At 48.0% G+C, this 19,489-nt stretch overlaps 1 protein-coding gene across 11 annotated transcripts in view; it reads right to left on the bottom strand.

Annotated features, from left to right (window-relative positions):
* PRLR (prolactin receptor) overlaps nucleotides 1-18,412 on the bottom strand; it is a 125,093-nt gene extending 106,681 nt beyond the window's left edge. For all 11 annotated transcript variants that reach the window (XR_008555920.1, XR_008555923.1, XR_008555918.1 and 8 more), the window contains exon 1: nucleotides 18,349-18,412. The gene's annotated coding sequence lies outside the window, so the exon portion shown is untranslated. The remainder of the gene's footprint in view (nucleotides 1-18,348) is intronic.
* Between the last annotated feature and the right edge of the window lie 1,077 nt (nucleotides 18,413-19,489).

Raw genomic sequence — 19,489 nt, 5'->3', positions numbered from 1 at the left:
GCACCAAGTCTTAGTATGAGATTCATTAAGGTGTGTTTCACTTTTAATTGTCATCAGCAATAACCAGTGTCATTCATTCTTTCACTCCTATTGAATGTTTGCCATTTGTTGGGCAAATTCACCCACAAAAAGAAATTTTCCACACCATTCATCTCCCTGTACAGAAGAAAGATTCCCAGAGAAGCTTAATGCTTTGCCACCGAACAGTAGCTGCTGGAATAATCCCAGCTACCTGCCACATTGTACAACAAACATGTCCTAACTGAAGTTCATTGTCTGCTTCCAAATGAGTATCCTTGGAAAAGTCCCAACCAATGGCCACTCTGTAAAGTAGGTCTCCATAAAATACCACTGTGGGGAGAAGTTGTTTTGTGTTTGAACATGTATTTGCCAAGCTCTTACATAATCAGTCTCCTGATAACTTTGGTGAGAATCCATAACTATCTATTGCTTATATTCCACTTGTAGAGTCCCCTAAGCCACATGTGATTTCTATTTTAAAAGAAATCCACAGCCTTTTAAGTTACTACCTTTGACCATGACTCAGACTTCAAAGTGTTCCCCAAACACTATTGATTCTCACCATGACAACAAAACACAAGATATTTGGAGCCCATGTTACTGTTGTTCTTACAATTTTAGTCGCTTGTAGATTTTGGCTATTGGATTCTTACTACACACTTTGTTCACAAACGAAAATTTTCTCTTTAAACCACCAATCACAATTATGTTTATGGAATTAGAAACAAATGGAAAGAACCAAATTGAAATCGTGTGAATCATAACAAGCATCTAAGCCCGACAGTTCCTTCTGGTGTAGTAACCAGCACCAGTGGCACAACCGCCCAAGTTGAGGCCCCTTCTGTGTGGTCAAAGGAAGGCAGACATTTTGCCTCTGTAACTGTTTGGCCTTGGAGGTGGGTTAGTGCATCACAAAACTCATATCATTCCATCTCTCACAAGTGGAAACAAGTGTAGAGAGCACCTGGGAAGGCACATGAAAAATTCTTTGATTATTGTCAGCTGAGTCCAGTGACGTTGGTAGAGCCATGTCCTGGAAACATACCATGACAGAGGCAGGTATGTTGTCAGCCTGACCCTTAGCTTAGGTGCCAGGGAGTGGGTTTCATTATCAAAGTTCAGCCAGGCACAAGGAATGGACGCAATGATCTGGGCTCAGCCAGGCGTGACAATTACAAAGAAGCTACAAGAATGAAGAATTGCGGCTTGATCTTTAACCATGATTTCACATAATTTCCTTTGTCTTAAACTCTAGTAAAACTTCCTGGAATCATACTGTATAAAATAAACGCGCTGCACTGGCTCTGGGTCACTCTCTCCACCAGAGGGCCAGCTGTCCCACACGGTCCCAGCTTTCCCTACTGTCTCTGTATCTTTCATTTCCTCAATCCCCCGTCGCCCCTACTCAGGACTCATGTCCGCTCTCTAGCCGTGCTGGTCGTGGTAAAGAGAGAAATACCTATAAACAAGCATGCTTTGTTAGGTTGGTTTTCAATCCTTGGTGCCGGGGGCCCAGTTCCTGCAGAGCCCATGCCCTGGCCATGCAGGCCTTTCAATCTGAGGCCAGGCTGGCAGGCTCCCTGGTACTGGTGGGAGCAGTATTCTCACCAGCAATGGGAGTTGTGCAGCATATTTCCAGCCTTTCCCATCATGCTTGCCAATGGTGCTGATATATTTTGGAGTTTCTTCCATTTGCTTTGGCTTTACTACAGGAAGAACGGGTGTTTCTGCCCTCTCCTCATTTCTCAGCATTGCACACTGCCCAACCAGCCCTGATTTGCCTGCTGGCATCAAATGTAGGGCAAATGGAGAAGGTCTATTGGGCTAATCTACTGGCTTCATCTCTCTTGAGTAGGTTTCCTGAATACTTCCCAGATTTGGGTTCCAAAGGCTCATAACCTAGCTCCCCAGTTAAGTATTTGGCAAGAGCAATGACCTTCAAAATCCTCCATTTGTGGCTGGGTGTACAAAGCACCAAATCAACAAACTATTCATCATTCCAGAGCCTTTCCTCCATATTTGACACACTGCTCAAGCCATCCAAAAGCATGGGGTCAAGGGAGAAGCAAGCAAGCCCACTGTGAGGGCCCACTATGGCTGAGGTGCTTCTCATCCGTTACCTTACTCCAGCCTCAAAACAGCCCTGAGCGTAGGGCTTATCATCTCTGTTTTTACAAAGGAGACTGAAACTCAAGAGAAGTTTAGCAACATTTTCAGTGGCACGGCCTTGAAGCACACGCGGCAGGGAGAAGGGATAGGCTGCTTTTGTATTCAGAGAAGCTGAAGTCTACGATAAGGGCTGCCAACCAGACGTGCCATGTTGGTCTGCTGGTGAACTGGGAAAAGGAAGGGAAGTGGTTGAACTGAGCAGCTCACATGAGGAGTTTTAGGGTCTTACAAGCTCATTCATTCCTGCTAAGCTCAGAACCAACATTTGCTCCATTCCTTTGGAATTTTGCCTTGTTGACTGTACATTTGTAGGTCTCCCCACTAAGTCATGCATTATTTGATGAAGGTGATACCAGTGCCTCCCATGAGTTGAATTGAGTGCCTCCTCAGTGCCAAGTATTTTACATACCTTATCTTGTCTCATTCTCCCAGCAGCCCTGGAATGTATGTTTTAATGTCCTCTGCACGCAGCTGAGATGGTAAGGCAGGAGAGGTGCCTAACTTGCTCCAGTTTCACCCCTGAAACGTTGGAGCTGAGACTGTGGTTAGTCTGATTCCAATGAATATTCTCATTTGCAAGATGCACAAAAGACTCGCAACCTGAGGTCAAGTTCTGAGTTCCTGGAAGACCCCTTAATCCACTGATGTTAAGGAGTAAGTGCTCTGGCATTGAGGACTTGCAACTCAGTGGGACACCAACAAGGCTTTGGAGGCAGCAGAAGGAGCTACTGCAAGGTGTGATTGGAGGACTTCACCTGCCTGCCCCCCAGCCCCGCCCACCTAGCTGTTAGTGATAGTTCCACCAGTAAAGACTTCAAGTCGAACCATTATTATGAAAATGCAAATGCTGGGACTGTTCATTTCTTGGACTATGGTGGCCTGAATGGTTTATCAAGTTCTTTAACACAGTCTTATAAACATTCAGTTCAGAAGAAGGAATCTGACAGAGGAAAGCAGACAATGGAGCAGGAGTAGAAACAGAAAAGGGACTTGGAGGTTTATGTGGGGACACCTTAGTGTGGTAAGTGGAGGCAAAAGGAAATTCTTTCTGAATGATAGTGGAGGAGAGTTGAAATAATGAGGTGAACTTATTTCTTAGGCTTTATGTGATACCCTGCAGGAGATCTGCATATAACCAGTCATTAGTACGTGGACAACCTGTGACATAGATCAACACAAAGACAGTTTGCTGCCTTACAGACTTGGAGTCTAGACCTTACAGGTGATTGGCAAAATTCCATTTCTTTTAGCAACATGGACAGTAATTTAGTTAGAAATGATATAAGCTGAAAAGGATTTGGTTCCCAACCAACTGTAATCTGTGATGATTTGAAACATTCTTTTCTGATAGGTTTAAACCACGTACTGAATATTATAATTTGAATGACATTGTTAGGCTCCGAGGCAGGGTATACAAAGGTGAGTCAGTCATAAGCCTGCCTCCCAGCAGTTTACTATGTAGTGGTGTTGATCAATAGTAAGCATATGACTAACACAAGGTGATAACTAAAGGTGATGGGGTAACGCCATGGACAGAATGAGTGCATTCTAAAATTCATTGTACTTTGAAGGCTCTGTCTGTTATATAACTGCTTCATTCTTTAGGTTCAATTCCAAGGACCGCTACCTGAGTTCCGGCGTTCACGGGGTCCAATCTTAGACTTAGACCTGAGGTGAGTTTTTCACAGCGTCTCTAACACTTTTTCTTCCCATAAGATGGGAATGATCTGCCTCTAGTGAGCTGTTATGTTGGTAACAGGTTAATGTATGTAATGAATTGAGAGTAGTAATGCTTAGCATGCAGGATGTAGTTAAAACTTTTAGTCATTGCTGTTGTTATCCTCATCACAAGGAAAGAATCTGAATATTAAAAAAAAAAAAAAGAACAGAATGACAGATCTAAGAAGGAAGAGGTGTTGGGGATACTGGAAGAGATTAGCCAAAGAACACACATACATATATGCAGAGCCCATGAACACAGGCAACAATGTAGTGGAGGCAGGGGATCGGGGGGCTGGATGGAGGGAGACAAAGGTGGTGGAATGAGAGACATCTCTACTAGTGTCAACAACAACAAAAAAACACCCAAAATATAGAATTTGTTGATGTCCCTGAAAAGTAATTAAATTAAATTAATAAAGAAAAAGAAATAAAATTCTCCTTGGATCCCAGGTTTTGCCTTTCCTCATACTCCTCCCAAATGTCAACAAATAGCCAGCTCCACTGACTGGCTTTCAAGTCCACCCATCCTTTAGGACAGCCATCTTTCCTGCTGAGAGACTCAGAGACCCACAAAGGCAGCGAGGCTCGGTGAATGCAGGAAGGAGCTTAAGTTTCCAGCCTTCTGAAAGTGGCTGTGCACGGCAGCTTTGGGAGCCAAAGTGAACCCCAACACCCCTAAATCCCTGCAGAAGACAGCCCAAGCGGGCTTAGGTCCAAGGCCTTACACGCTAATACTTAACAACTCCCCCTGGATTATTTGTAAACTCACCACTGAAAGCACATGCCCACTGACACTCAGAGGTGGGCATCTCCTGTAACGTCATCTCCTCCTCCATATTTGGCAAACGGACCCTTCTCTGAAGACTGCTGCTCATCCTTTAATAGCCACACTGAACAATGCACTTGAGCTTAGAGAGGAGGCTCCAGGATCGATAAGAATCAAGTGTTAGTAGGACTAAGAGGTCAGCACTAGAATGTAGGTTCTGGCTTCACAGAGTCATAACATCTTGGGTGTGAAATAATTAAAAAAGGACATCTAGCCCATATTCCTACACGTGGTGCATTTAAAAAAATATATATATATATTTATTGATTTCAGAGAGGAAGGGAGAGGGAAACACCAATGATGATGATAGAGAATCATTGATTGGCTGCCTCCTGCATGCTGTCTACTGGGGATCGAGCCTGAAACTCGGGCATGTGCCCCTTGACTGAAATCGCACCTGGGACACTTCAGTCCACAGGTCAATGCTCTATCCATTGAGCCAAACCGGCTACCTAATATGAGTGATTGCCTGTTCGGGCAATCAGTGGCTGTAGAACAAGAAAGGGAAGATGTGTTTTCTTTCTTTTTTAATCTTTATTGTTGAAAGTATTACTAGTACATATGTCTCCCTCTCCTCCCTCCCCGCCCCCATTGACCCTTTCTAGACTTCTCCCCATGCCTTCACATCCTATTGTCTGTGTCCATGGGTTATGCATGTCCTATATAATAAAGAGCTAATATGCAAATTAGACTGAACAGCAGAACAACCATCCAGACGACCTTCTGGATGAAACCAGGGCTGCAAGGACAGAGCCCCTTGCACGAATTTCCTGCATTGAGCCTCTAGTATGTATAGAAGTTCTTTGGTTGATCTCTTCCCACCCACCCAGCCTTCCCCACCAGGAAGGCATGTTTTCATTGACTACTCTTTTGTACCTTGAATTTTAAACCACATACAAAAATAAATAAAAATATAAAAGTCACAGATCTGAATAGTGTTATGGTTTCAGGGATGTCCTCCGAAAAGTAAAATCAGGAAAGCTTGCTAAAAGAAAAATAAAACTCTGCCAGTTCAAAACCCCAGTGGGGTGATGGGGTCACCCTTATGATCACATAGCTGCCAGCACATTGCACTGATCTTTGAGGGACTTGGATTTAGGACATGCCCACATTTGGTAGCTACTCACCCTCACTTTCGGCTGAATGTTTTGTCAAAACTGTCCAATAAAGGCTTGAAGATGCATTTTTTTTACATTAACCTACCAGTAGGATTCTGAGCTCTTTGGGGGCTATTCGAAGACGTGAAATGGCTTTCAAACTTTCCTCAGTTAAGTGATGTTGCACTGCAGTCTTCCTGCCTGAAATAAGATGAGAGCCTCATGTAACCATAACTAGAGTCCTTTTTTCCCTTTGTCATTTTGAATTGGGAGGTTCCTTTGTCGTTTCGAATAGGAAATATCTGGCATGCGTTGCATGACATTTAAAAATAGCATTTTTATTGAAAATCAAATAGTGGAATGAACAGACTGTTGATTAGAGGAATTCAACATTTCCAATGAAGGCGTTTTAATTGCTATGAAAAATTACCCTATGGCATTTGTAGGAAAAAATGCCTTCTATTTAATTGACATACATAACAAGTTAAAACTTATAGCATCGGCGATGAAACACCACAATTCCTGCCTTTCCCATCATTGCTGAAGAATTCATTAACGGGGTTTAAGAAACCTTAATGAATGTCTCTGTACCAAACCTGATTCTGTTCAGTTCGTTGCTGTTACTCCCATCAGGCAGGGGAGGAGGTCTGCAGACTGGTGTGCTGACTATGAGAGAAGAATGTTCTGGAAGCAGGTATGCAGGGAAAGGGAGAGACAACCTGAGCTGTTGTGTTCTCCAGGCTCTTTTCACCGCCCATGACAAACCTCTGGAGAGAATCTTCAATATTTTTAAAGCGGAAATGTGCTACCAAGTGAATTAATGACTCTTTCGCTGGTTTCTAAGGGCCAGCCTCAAATGACCCTGGCGAGCAGCTAGAATTCGCTGCACAGCTATTAACTAACTTGGATTTCGTCAGCCCTCTGAGGAGGGACAGGCAGGTGGGCACCACACAGGCCCGTTAGTAGTGGGCAGAAGAGGGGTGAGGAGAAGAGGGGGCATTGCACCCAGAGCCCTCTGTAGTGGGCAGAAGAGGGGTGAGGAGAAGAGGGGGCATTGCACCCAGAGCCCTCTGCTGTGGGCGGCTTTGTGCAGCCGGCTCCCCAGGTGGGGTTCACCCTGCTCCCTGGGCAGAGGCCGGTGGCTTAGATGTGGGGCCGCATCCCCGGGCCTCTAGGGTCTGCCACTGCCCCTCCAGCCCACGTCTGGAAGCCCTGCCCAGGGGGACGGCCTCCCAGTGGGGCCTTGGGTTATTTTCGTTTTGTTTTGTTTTCAGAAGAAACAAACCTAAGTCGGAAGAGAGATGTTTCGGTGACAGAGGAAGAGAGCAGCTCTGGTTCCACAGGAAAGAGCAGAGGCGGCAGGAGAGACGCGGCTCAGAGCCTGGACGCGCCGTCCCCGCAGTTGAAAGCCTGGCTGTGCTCCTTGCCAGCGGTGGGGTCTTGAGCAAACGACAGGACCTCTTATTTCCCTCGGTCTCTTCATCTTGGGAACAGTAATAATAATGAGGACTCACTCCCAGGGGGGCTGGGAGGCTGAAATGAGTGAAAATGTGAAGTTCTCAAACAACGCCTGGAATACAGTGGCCTCACCGAGAGCTGGCTACCATGAGGCAGTGATCTGGAGACACTGACGCCCCGTGCGAACATCTGGCCCCGGGAAGGACTCAGTACATACAGCCAGCGGAGACATACTCGGAGAAGAGAGGAGCTAGCCGCGGGGACGTGACATTTTCAGCACCTATAAAAAGCACAGCGATAAACACACACAACGGAACCCATACGGGTGGTCATATGAGACAGGATGACATTTTTTACGGGTTGGAGGTTAAAAGCAGGCAGCCGTTATGTTGTCTTGGACAGGAATCTGGACTTTTTGTTTGAACAAATTAAGGTCAAAGTCCCTCATGTTTCCCAACGACACCTGAGGTCGTTCTATTTTGGTTCACAAGCACGCAAGTTTGGTGCAGTCAGGACGGGGCAGGAGCGTGTCTCAGGCAGGCCTAGGCCTGCTGTGGCTCTGACTGGCCCTCTCCATCTGAATGCCAAGGTGGCTCTCCCTTCACATGGGCTCCGACTCCAACACTCTACCCCATGCTCCGCCCTCGAGGCTCCATCCTCATGCAGTCTGTCCTGCTCAGCCTCCCAGGCCCCCCTCTGCCTCTAGTCTACCACCCGTTCTCCACCTAGAACCCCGAGCCATCTCTAAAATGCAGTGCAAAACACATAACTCCCCTACTTAACATTCATTTCCTTAAAATCCTAACTCCATCCACCACCTCCCGGCTGCTTTCCTGCCTGACTTCTGACCCTTTCTCCCTGAGGTCCACTGCACTGTTCTCTCTGTTTCCCAAACATACCGCACCTTTCCAAGCTCAGGACTTGTGCTCTTGCTGACCCCTCTGTCTGGCCTTCTCTCTTCCTGATCTCTGCGTGGCTTCCCTTTCTAATTCTAGGTAGCTCCAGCGCCACCTCCTCAGAGAGAGCGCCGCCTGCAAGCCCATTTACAGCAGCCTTTCTTAGACTCTGTTCCCTTCCCTTCCCTTAACTATTTTATAGCGTGAAGCCATTCCATTTGATTGGTTCGTTTCTTCATGAGGATGCTTGCTCTCATTGGCATACAGACTCCACGACAAATAACTGCATCACTCCTGGCATGGAGCAGACCCTCCATAAAGAATAGTGGAGCGAATAAAAATGGCCACTGCCCAAACATGCGTGGCTCACAGCAGACCTTGGTCCAGCTCCTCCCTGCGATCTCCCTTAGCAATTTCTCATCTTCTAATCCTGTCATCGTAGGACTCCAGAAAAGCACAGGGGTACCTCATCCCCTCCCTCCCAGGTCGGTACAAACACTTGGCTGGGTCTCAATAGTGATACAACTTTCTGAGAAAGATTGGAGGCTTAGACTTCACTGGACTCTGGATAATCATTCTCAGATGATTCTGGAATGATTTTCCATATCCCCGGTTCTTCTATATTGGGAGTGACTTGTAATTGGCCCTTTCCAAACCCAAATTCATGGCTCCCCTAAGCCCAGTCTGATGCTGGAAGCCTCTGCACGCCGGCCCATTTCCTGGGACGGAGAGGGTTTTATACAACCGAGTTTAGTCCTGGGCCAATTCACCTTGTAAAGTCTACCCAGCGACGGTCCCTGGAGGGTACGGCTGTAATTGTATTTTTAATGAGGGTGTGAACAGGAACGAAGTTAACTGGCTTTAAAATGTCTGAGACAGGAAAGCAAGTGTTGGTGAACTAAAGATCAACATAGCAACTGGGAAATGCAATGCACGGTGGCGGGAAGCTGGATCTTTATCTTTTAGTCTCATGATTATCAAGTTTCTGGCAACCGGATTTCCAAACTGCACATACATGATTTTAGTCCCGGGGCTCTGCAGGGCCCCTCTGAGTGCGGCGTTAGTTAGGTAGGTAGAAAGCCTAATAGTATGTTAGAGATGCTGCTTTCTAAAGAGGAGAAGGATGGTATTGCTACCCAACAAAAATATGGTTTGGATGGTTCTCTGGGGCCCATGCCACCTAAAACAAGAAACAGAAACAAGTAATGAAGATTTGGGTCTCAGCTGAGCAGGAAGATCAGCTCTGACCAAAGCGCTATGCAGCTACCTGAAGAACTGGAAATTAATGCGATGCCCAGGACTCATGCTTAGTACCTTGATGCAAGGGCTCTACGGATGGGGCCTGGGCAGCCGCATTTTTAAAGCTCCTGAGATGATTCTCACATGCAATCAGTGCTGAGGCTTGCTTTTTGGTATCGCGGAAGATACTGGAAATTGTTCTTCGATCAGTAATAGATTGTGAGACAGAGAAAAAGAGAATAACCATTTTGGGGTGGCACAAAATTGACCTATCTTCTTGGCCTGAAGAGGCTGCATGCCAAGACTCTAGCTTCCCTCCACTAGCCTTCACAAAGCGCTCCCAGCTTCGCCATTGACAATAAACCCAGCATAAGACATACAGTGGCAAGAATTCTTTAAAAATGCAGCTGTAAAAACTGCTCTCTCTCTCTCTCTCTCTCTCTCTCTCTCTCTCTGTCTCAGGTGTGTAATAAAAGTCACTATTTGGCGAACCGAAGCTCCAGAAAAGAGAAATCCCAATAGCTAGAAAGCTCTGGGGCTAGGGAGCCGTCACCTCCCAAAGGTAGGAGCAGATGAGCTGTGGGTGTGCGTGGCTGAGCTTTCCCTTGGATGGAAGCTCAGGTGGGGAAGCTCCACGCAGCTCCTGGGACCCCTGTGGCTGCCTGCAGATGGACGCTAACCCTCAGCACAGGGTTGGCAGCTCAGCCAGACTAGTCATCTTTTACCTACTGGGCCACAACACTAATTCATTCACTGAAGGAATAACATTGCCAGGTACAGAGTATTCTGTAACAGGAGACTGGGCACACTTTCTTTGGGAGCCAGAGCAGATACGGGGAATTCAGTGGCTGAGAATTCTACTCTCATCTCTCTTGCCAGCAAGCTCAAGGCCCAAGGCAAGTAATTAAACACCATTTCTTAATTTGTAAAGTGGGAGAAGAGAGAGGAGATTACAGATTGTAATAAAATAGCTATTGTTGGCACTAATGGGCATGATAATGAAGCCCTTTGCAAGACTACACAAAGCCTGGTCAATGCAGCAGCTGTGAGGTACCATTTGCTCCATACTTAGCTCAGGTTCATGCCAGGGCACCCCAAAAGCACACGGCATATGGGAATGGGCAGCTGGTTACACCTTTCATTTATGACACCCAAGTCGATAGAATAGCTACAAATATTATCTGTGAATTAAAAAGACCACATAGAAATATAAGTGTACATAACATTTCCACAAAGCAAAGAACGCACATCTTGACTGTCCATTGAATTCTCTTTACAATATCGCCCTTTTGATTTTATTTCCCATGATTATGATCTAGAGACCTGGTGTTTTTGTTCAGTGATTCTCAACTTTGGCTTCACATTAGAATACTCTGGGGAATTAAACAACGCTAACACTGACACCCATGCCCCATTCCTAAAGGGTGGGGGCATCAGTCGTTTTTCAAAGCTTCCCTGGGATTCCAACAGTTCTCCTCCACATCACCAAACACTGCACACACATTTCCTCCTCCTGCCGCCTGCGCATTTCCCCTTACTTGGAGAGCCCTCTCTTCCTGTCTCCATGTCTCCACTTGTCTTTGGCTTAGCCTTACACTCTTCAATGGCCATCTCTCGCCTTGACTTTCTCATTGTACTTTGGTGCCCTCCGGAACCTCCAGACTCTAACTGTATCATCCCCATTACATTGGCTGTCATCCTACATTGCTCCTGATGGCTTACATTTATGCCTACCTTCCACGACTAGCTAACATGTTCTCCAGACCAAGGACCTGGCTTTATTAGTCATTTATTTTCCCCATGGAGTTTGGCACTGAGTTCTTGGCGTAGAAGATGCTGAAAAAATATGTGTTACTGTGGATGGATGTAGATACAAGAAAATTCATTCCTGTCAGCTTCTTACTGCCATTTCCCCTCCAGATTTAGATTTCAAGTGGCAATGAACAAGTGCTACTTGTGTATTTCCCAGAGCATCTTGTACAGGCTCTGGCCCCAGCCACAGGAAGGAAACTCCTCTCCTAGGCGAGTATCTGTAGACGCCCCCAGTCCTCAGGTTGTCAGGGATAGCCGATTTCATCGCACATTTCCCCATTAGCACTTGATGGGCCAATAGCTCATCAATTCCAAACTCACCGCAGGACTGTGGGGAGTGGGGGCGGGACACACGGACACACACACACACACACACACACACACACACACACACCCCAGTAGACTAAAGTAGAATCCAGGCCTCTGATACCCCAGGCCAGAGGCTCCCTCTACCAATACCAGAATCTGACGGTTTTCCCCTTTGGAAGAAATGAAACTGCAGGAGCCAATCAGATCTTTACTTCACTGTCATACTCCAGGGCCACTTCAGCTCGTGGACGAAAGAACCCGAAACGGCCTTCTGTGATGTCCTTGGAGCAGCCTTGCATCTTGGAAACTGGCCCTGCATCTTGTTCAAATGGTTTTAAGCAAGAGAACAGGGAGGAAGAAACATCTGTCACCGCAGTGAGGTGCCTTATTCCAGGAGCTCAGCACACAGACGAGCAGCCCTGGCTGACTCCTAGTCTGACTTGACAAAATGCCACGAACAACAGAGACATTGTCCTGGGAAGTGATTTAAAGTTAAAACTGTAAACCCGGATTCAAAATGACCCTTTGGCCCTAGGGTATCTGACAGTGTCTTGAGATTCGCCTGAGTCAGAGGTTGGGTGATGACGAATGTAACTCCTGGGTCTATTCCATCAAATCCGATCGTGACGTGATGAAGTGGGCAGCAAATCACCGCCTGCCCAAGCAGAAGAGAGAGGTTGGGGTGAGCGTAGAGCAGTGGTTCTCAACCTTTCTAATGCCGTGACCCTTTAATACAGTTCCTCATGTTGTGGTGACCCCCAACCATAAATTTATTTTCGTTGCTACTTCATAACTGTAATTTTTTCCCGATGGTCTTAGGCGACCCTGCTAGCGGTTCTCAACCTGTGGAGCCTAAGACCATGGGAAAATACAGGTATTTACATTACGATTCATAACAGTAGCAAAATTACAGTTATGAAGTAGCAATGAAAATAATTTTATGGTTGGGGGTCACCACAACATGAGGAACTGTATTAAAGGGTCGCGGCATTAGGAAGGTTGAGAACCGCTGGCGTAGAGGGAACTGCTTTCCTGTTGTCTACTGCTTCACTGAGTAACTGGATTTGGGGACAGACTTGAGCTGGAGTCTGAGTCAAGAACAGAGGAACAGTTATGTTAGGAAGAAGGAAGAAAAATGTATCATATCTTTGTCAAATTATTCTTCTATACCAGTGTTGTTCAATGGAAATGTAATGTGAGCCACAAGTGTGGTTTAAAATTTTCTATCAACCACATTAAAAATAAAATGAAATTAATTTTCATATATTTCATCTGAACTAATACGTTGAAGATATGATCATCCTAACATATAATCAATATAAAAATTGATGAGATTTTTTGGGGGCACGAGTTATTTGAAATTTAGGGTGTATTTTATTCTTTCAGCACAGCTCCATCTGGACAGGCACATTTCAAGCACACATGGCTAGTGCTGCACATTGCACAGTACAAATTGAGACCCATGTGGACGAAAAGAGGCCACGTGCTGACATGACTAACTCAGGGGAGGCCTGCGAGGTGGCCTTGCAAACTCAGAGACCTAAAGGAACCACAAAGGCTGGTCTGAAATGAAAACTTTAACTGAAAGCAGAGATGGTGGGTAGTCACGTCCCCGGCTGGTATCTTCCCTGACAAAGGTCAGTCTTTGCCTTGACTGAGCCTGTTGTCCTTTTGCATCTGTGATAACATGTGGTTGGAATGTCAAAGTCATTTTCCTTTTTTCTGGACATCTCAAAGCACAGACACCGCTCTGCGGAGACCACAAATCCCCTCCTTGTTTTTGAGTTAATTGTTGACTGTTTACTATCCTGCACCCACCTAAGTCAAAGAAGTGTGTGTCTATCATTTTCCTTTTTTTTTTTAAAAGATATTTTATTGATTTTATTACAGAGAGGAAGAGAGAGAGAGAGAGAGAGTTAGAAACATCGATGATAGAGAAACATCGATCAGCTGCCTCTTGCACAACCCCTACCGGGGATGTGCCCGCAACCAAGGTACATGCCCTTGACCGGAATCGAACCCGGGACCTTTCAGTCCGCAGGCCGATGCTCTATCCACTGAGCCAAACCGGTTTCGGCTATCATTTACCTTTTTAAAAAATATTTATATTTTCATTGATTTCAGAGAGGAAGGGAGAGAGAGATAGAAACGTCAATGATGAGAGAGAATCATTGATTGGCTGCCTCCTGCAAGCCCCCATCTGGGGATCGAGCCAGCAACCTGGGCATGTGCCCTTGACTGGAATCAAACCTGGGGCCCTTCAGTCCACAGGCTGATGCTCTATCCACAGAGCCAAACTGGCTAGGGCTATCATTTTACTTTTTATCCAATCCCAGAGGTCCCCCCCTTTGTTTTCTCCCGCCTCCCTAATCTATCACCAATAGAGTTCATGTAACCCACTTACATCTTCTCTTTTGATGGTAATGTACAAAACAAGGTAAAAAACCGCCATTCTCCACAGCACTATCTCAACACGCCGAGATTCTGCTTCCTGGCAATTGTCAACTGTTTGGCTCAAATAAACTCACAAAAATTCTTTGCAGGTTTGAATGTTTTTTACATTAACAGCCGCTAACAAAACTTGGGACATCAGCTAAAAATCACTGTTAACATTTAGCTACCTAACATACTTTCGATATTTTCACTAACCCCTAGACGAGATTATCTCAAAGACCATATGCTAGGTGAGCAAAAAGTTTTGGGCTTTGGAGCAAAACAGACTCTGAGATGAAAATACTAGCTTTGTAACTATGGGCTAGTTGCTCATCCTCCATGAGTCTTCGTCTTTTCAACTATTAAATCAAGACAAAAAATAGCTAACTTATCAGATTGTTGAGAAGATTAAATAAGATTAGTATAAAGTACACGGCACAGCTTAGAATAATATAATAGGCCTTGAAACAACAATTTCCCCCATATAAAACTCACCTTGATTTCTAAGGGGCCATTTTATTGTATTTGAGGCGCTAGTGCTTCATGTATTACACTTCTGGATCTTTCCCTTGGGGTTTCTTCTGCTAAGGCAGCCCTTTCCCCAGATCTTCTTGGCCTGGGCCCCTCTTATCAGGCAAGTTTAAGTTCAAGAGTGAACACAAAGTTCTTACGGAAATTTTCTCCAGCTGCCTTCCTTAATCAAGTTGCCTCTAAGCCTTGGTACACTCTAGTCCCTAGCCTCTCTACTTCCTTCAGAGCATTTATCAATATCTGAGGTTATCTTACTTACATATTTAGTCCCTGCCCCTCATCTGTCACTCTCTCTAGCATAGAAGCTTTACAAGAGCCAGCACCTTGTCTGTATTATTCAGAACTCAACCAGTATCTGTTGAATCAATGAATGCTTAACCCAGGGAGGTAAATGGAAATGGTCCTCCGATTCTGAAGGTTGAAAAATAAAAAAAAAGGAAACTCCACAGCTCTTTGTACCTTAAAAGGATCGCTCAGGAAGCCAATGGCCCAGAGCCAGCCTCACTTGCTGAGTACCTGGTGCCTACCAGCAGGGCGGGAAGGGTAGGAAAATTATTCTCCACCGGTGACTTTCTTGTTGCTGCCTAGAAGCAGCCATCACATGCAAAGTGTATGTTCACGCCACTTAAAACCACCCAGAAGATTTGGTTATTCCTGCTCTTTAGAAGAAGAACTGGGATCTAATTGGCATGATGCAACTCTCTGATATAAGGAGCTTGGCAGCACCGGGAAAAGGAGTGAGTGTCAAAACCACACAGACCTGGGCCTGGATGCCAGCTTTTGCCTTTTACCAGCGATGCAAACTGAGGCTTAGAAAAATACGCAAATTTCTTTATCTGTGAAGCTTTAAATGATCATTTATACCCTGCAATGTTGACATAAAAAAATCATTGAGGTTATGGAGGAAAGTGCTTAGTACAGCTCAAAGGCTCGATGATAGTAGGTATCAATATTGTCATTTTTGCATACAAGAATGCCCTGCCAGAACACACTGACCAATCTTTGGAATGGGCACTTCGAGGCTGCCCCATTTCCTTTTAGGGCTGTGATATTTCTTTCCCATATTTCCATGTCAGTCATCCAACTTTTTGCAAATGAGGGGCCAGGATGAGGGGGAAGGAGGGAGAGAGGGAGGGAGGGAGAGAGAGAGCGAGAGCGCGCTGAATTGGCTAAATCTATGCCAAGCTTTGAAAGATGAGAGTGGAGACATTTCTCTCTACAGAGACAGTTTCTGGTGTATCTGGAGATGGACGCAGCCAGGAGACCTCTCCATTCTCCATGCCCGGCTGTTTGTAGCTATAGGCAAAGATCTAGCTGCTGTGTATTCAAGATTATGGGCCAAAAGAGAACTGAGGAAATCGACTAAGAACCCACGCCAGTCTGGCCGTGTTTCACTTGTTGGCAACACAGAGTGCTCTACTTGGCAGAAGGTGAAGCAGCAGACCCGACTACCTTCTGAACCCACCACTCACCCTCAGGAACATTTAGACCAGAACTGATCTTACTCCTTCTTCTGTGGATATAAGCCCTACAGGAGAGAGAGTGCTGAAAAAAGCATGCAACTATTTACCACCTACTTATAATCTTACATTCATATGGATAGCAGCCGTTTTTCATTGACTGGAGACCGGGCATTATGTAAACACTACTTCCATTCTCCCGACAACAGAGCAAGAAAGGCAGTCCTGTCCCCCATTTCACAGACAGAAAAGGTGAGGCTTAGAGAAGTGACTTACCGACGTGTGGGAGCCAAGATTTGAAGCCCAGTCTGTTGGGCTGCAAAGCTCCGTGTGTCCTCTGCTCAACCTTGCTGGCATGGGCAACGGAAGGCCCAGGGAGTCTCTAGTCCCTTAAAGGCAAAGTGCAGAGGTCCAGAAGAACACCATTTCCTGTTCTTACCATTCCCCGGGGAACAAGGGGCACTTCACTTCCAAGCCAAGCCTTGGCCCCCTGTCTGCCATCCAGCCAGGTGACCTGATAATAGGCCCTCTCTGTGCCCACAGTGACCCTCTGCAGGCGGCTCCAGTGCTGTCTGTAGGACCGGAAACTCCGAGGGTGAGGACCCACCTCAGGAAAGCCACTGAAAGGGTTCCTGAGGTGGGGTCCCCAGGAGGCAGACTGGGGAAGCCGGGTCCCCAGCTCACCAAAGGAGGGCTTAGCCTCACCTTAGCAGCTGGCTGACGCCAGACCCGGGCAGGCTGCAGGTGATTCCCAGAGCCAGCCCAGCCAGCAGAGGTTGCCAATTTCAAAGAACCACAAAAATATGGAAATTTTCACCTGCTTCTTCTCCCTTGCACTATTCAGCACTTTTACCCACCCACACACACATATATATGCACACAGATAATGTTGTAATGGGATATATAGTATATATTCTATGGAGTAATTAATTTCCTAGATATTGCAAAGAAAGAGAGAGAAGAGAAGAGAAGAGAAGAAGAGAAGAGAAGAAGAGAAGAGAAGAGAAGAGAAGAGAGAGAAGAGAAGAGAGAAGAGAGAGGAGAGAAGAGAAAGAAGAGAAAGAAGAAAAAAGAAGAGAAGAGAAGAGAAGAGAAGAGAAGAGAAGAGAAGAGAGAAGAGAGAAGAGAGAAGAGAGAAGAGAAGATGAGACAAGAGAGAAGAGAGAAGAGAGAGGAGAGAGGAGAGAGGAGAGAGGAGAAGAGAAGAGAGAGGAGAAGAGAAGAGAGAGGAGAAGAGAAGAGAGAGGAGAAGAGAAGAGAAGAGAAGAGAAGAGAAGAGAAGAGAAGAGAAGAGAAGAGAAGAGAAGAGAAGAGAAGAGAAGAGAAGAGAAGAGAAAGAAGGGAAGACAAGTCTTGCCGGGTTGAAGACAGGAGCAGGAGCAGGGCTCGCAAGCAGCACCCCTAGGGACCCCGTGGGAAACCGTGGCCAGCCAACTGGATGGATGAAGACCAAGAAATCCCTCCAGACGGCTCATAAGGTTTAGCAACCTTCTCGGCCCCATCACAGAAAACCCTGAATGGCCCATTAGGGCTGCTTCCCGGGACACAGGCAGAGGCGCTGAAGGCTGTTTTCCTAAGGAAGAGGCTAGAGCTCCATCCAGCCCCGCTCCCGGCCCCGCGCTCCCGGCCCCCTGCTCCGGGCCCCGCGCCCGCGCGCTGGCCCCCGGCCCCCGGCCCCCGGACTTCGCCCGACTCCCCGGCTCCTCTGCCCGGGCTCCGCTCTCCGACCCCCTCGGGCTGGAATCCCTCCGCCCCGTCCTGCGGCCTCCGGCTCGGCTCGGGGGGACGGGTCGCAGCCCCGAGCGGCTCACCTGCCGCCGCCCCGCCGCCTGGGGGGGGGGGGGGGAGGCGCGCCTTCGGGGCGGCGCAGGGAACGAACTTTCCCCGCGGGACACGCACCCGGACCGCGGCGGGCGGCGGCTGCGGCGGCAAACCCCGAGCCCGGGCCATCGCATCCCCGAGGCGGAGCCCCTTCGCCTCCCCAGGCCCCCCGCCCCCCAACTTGCCGTCAGTAACTCAGTCTGAGAGTTGCACGGTCGCGCCAAAACTCAGCCTCAAGGTGCGTTTTAACCGGACGAATGCGTGCAGCAGCGAAAGCGGGGGGGACGGGGCAGTGTTTCTAGCTCCCTCGTGGGCTGCGGTCAGAGCCAAACCTGCACGGAGTCCGAGCCAGCACCCCAATAAATTCAATTAAAACAACAAACAAACAAACAAACAAACAAACAGCCCTCGCTCTCCCGGCCGCTCCGCCGGCCGCGGCGGGGCTGCTTTCTGAGCGCTTTGCCCAGCAGCCCGCGGCCGCCCTCGCTCCCCTCCCGGGCTGGGCCTCGAACCCGCGGCCCCGGCGCCGCGCCGCCCCCGCGGGAGCCACTCACTTTTGTCGCGGAGCGAAGTCCGCCGCCGCGGCCGCGAGCGCTTCCGGCAGAAGGACGGGCGACCCGCTCCGCCGCCGCCGCCGCGGCTGTCCCTCCAACAGCCGGTAAATCCGGACCCGGGGACCGGAGCGAGCGGGACCGACGGGAGGGGGCGGGGGAGCCCCGCCGCTGGCGCCTCCTGGGTGCTCGGCCCGGGGACCTCCGCCCGGGCGCCCTGCGCGGTGGCTGTGCGAGTGGGAGCCCGCTCGGCGCACGGGGTCGGGCTCTCTTCGTTAGGGGAGGAGCCAGCGTTGCAACATCTCCGTTCCTTGCTGGAGGCGAAGCAGCGATGCTCTGCAGCCTGCACGGTGCCCAGAGCCTGCGGCTCTCGGAGGTGCGGGAGGCGGGGCGGGCGGGGGGGAGCCCCAAGGCGACAGGACGCGGAGAAGAAATAACGGAGAGGCTAGTCTCCCCAGACGGGCGGGCGTTGCGTGATCAGGGCCACCTGCCTCCCCGGGCCCCGGGCCCTCTACAGACAGACGAAACCCTGACGATGGCTCCACAAGTCCAGGGATGCGGAGTGTCTCCGAGTCAATGTCTCCCCTTATTTCTGAACGACTTGCAACAGGAGCTTGACAGCATTCGAGGGGGCCCCAGAGAGCGGAAGCAGCTCACCTTGGCCCAGGTGGCAGGCTCAGAGGGAAAGGGGCAGAAGAAAATGGACAGTCGGTGGCCCAAGGAAGTTTTGGTTTCCTTTTTTGACACCCCAAGACCCACCCTTCCAGGGTGCTGCGTGTTGCCTGGACCACAGAGGCACGGGTGGTGCCTGAGGAGCAGGGCTTTGGTTGTTTTCCGCAGATACACAATTTATCTCCTCCAATGGGGCCGTCTGTAGTTCCTTTTTCTGTATGTGCACAACCACCACCTTTTCTCTTGGGGGAAAAAAAAACCAAGAAAACCAAACCCACAGAAACCAAAAACTGACACAAGCAGTCGTAGCTGCCGGGCTCAAACAGTTACCCCTCGGTTAGTAAGTTGCCACTGTCCGGCTGATGTGATTAATATTGCACTTGATGGTTCATAGCTCAGAGGGGCACCGAGAAAATGTTTGAAACCAATGGCTAGTGAGTTTGCTGGTGGGGAGAAGGCATCTACTTACCAA

Source organism: Eptesicus fuscus, chromosome 4, assembly GCF_027574615.1.
Source record: "Eptesicus fuscus isolate TK198812 chromosome 4, DD_ASM_mEF_20220401, whole genome shotgun sequence".
In the NCBI taxonomy this organism is placed as follows: Eukaryota; Metazoa; Chordata; class Mammalia; order Chiroptera; family Vespertilionidae; genus Eptesicus; species Eptesicus fuscus.
Note: the sequence above shows the minus strand (reverse complement) of the source record. Positions and strands in the feature narration are given on the sequence as shown.